Below are 1,176 nucleotides of genomic sequence, written 5' to 3'. Positions count from 1 at the left end.
CATAACTGATTTAATGAGCCATTCGCGGTTTCACCTTAATTTGGCTTGCACTGAGACATGCATGGCTTAATCTTTGAGACAAGCATATGACTACTGGCAGGATCAACCAGGGAGCTTCGATACAAAATCTCGGCTCGGACGTGCGCCACCCATCGCCGACCGGGTCTCGTAGCCCGGTCGGCCGCGCGTCTACTGTGTGTTTCGGGACTGCGCGCAGGCAGCCCCGGTTCCGTGTGCCGCCACCTTCGACACTCGGCTTATAAGCGTTCGAACGATCTCCCGTACCCGTCGGCTAGATTGAAAGCGTCTGGGATACGTTGTTATAACATCTCTGGTCTTTGAGTGTACGCTCGGAAAGAAGCGAGTTGACGCGTGCGTTGGAGCGTTCGGCCTTCCGTGTTTCACGGAGAGCCGAACTTCTTGGTACCGCGTCAAGGGCCATTCGGTCTGAGACACCGACCCGCGGTAATGCAGTGACGATAGATGAAACAACGCGAGTCGCGTAGTTTCTTTGGTACGAGGCACGGAACGGTCCGCGAACGCCCGCTCCTGGTCTACGCCGAAGTACGTATCGTGCTCGAGCACGTACCGGTACGGCGTAGCAGGCGGACGACGGGAGACCGGCCCGACCGACTCGCTCCTCTTACTAGTAGGAGCCTGGCCGCTAGGACGTCGGCGCCGGCACGGTGGTAGCACGGTCGGCTTACGGGGCGAAACCTCCGCGGGCTATCGAAAAAATTTTGAACTCCGGGAACTTTGTCGAAATTGAACGAGGCTCATATGACGATGTTCCGACAGGCTCCCGGCCCGGATCGACTCCGGGACGCCGCGCATCGCCTTTCGGTCGACTCGGACCGAAATTTTTACAAGTCCCGTCTGTCCGGATCGACTCCGGGACGCCGCGCGTCGCCTTTCGCTCGACTCGTACCGCAGCTTCAACGAGTCCCGTCGGCCCGGATCGACTCCGGGACGCCGCGCATCGCCTTTCGCTCGTCTCGGACCGAAATTTTTACAAGTCCCGTCGGCCCGGGACGCCCGCGCATCGCCTTTCTGTCGACTCGGACCGAAACTTCATCGAGTCCCGTCGGCCCGTATCGACTCCGGCACGCCGCGCATCGCCTTTCTGTCGACTCGGACCGTAATTTTTGCAAGTCCCGTCGGCCCGGATCGGCTCCG

The 1,176-nt window shown here is 59.9% G+C and overlaps 1 non-coding gene across 1 annotated transcript in view; it reads right to left on the bottom strand.

Annotated features, from left to right (window-relative positions):
- Positions 1-113, bottom strand: part of LOC124296397 — a 1,915-nt gene extending 1,802 nt beyond the window's left edge. Inside the window, exon 1 of the ribosomal RNA XR_006906215.1 lies at positions 1-113. This exon is cut by the window's left edge and continues 1,802 nt beyond it. This is a non-coding gene — a ribosomal RNA (small subunit ribosomal RNA).
- Positions 114-1,176: the final 1,063 nt, after the last annotated feature.

This window comes from Neodiprion lecontei, unplaced genomic scaffold (genome assembly GCF_021901455.1).
Source record: "Neodiprion lecontei isolate iyNeoLeco1 unplaced genomic scaffold, iyNeoLeco1.1 ptg000150l, whole genome shotgun sequence".
NCBI classification, from domain to species: domain Eukaryota; kingdom Metazoa; phylum Arthropoda; class Insecta; order Hymenoptera; family Diprionidae; genus Neodiprion; species Neodiprion lecontei.
Note: the sequence above shows the minus strand (reverse complement) of the source record. Positions and strands in the feature narration are given on the sequence as shown.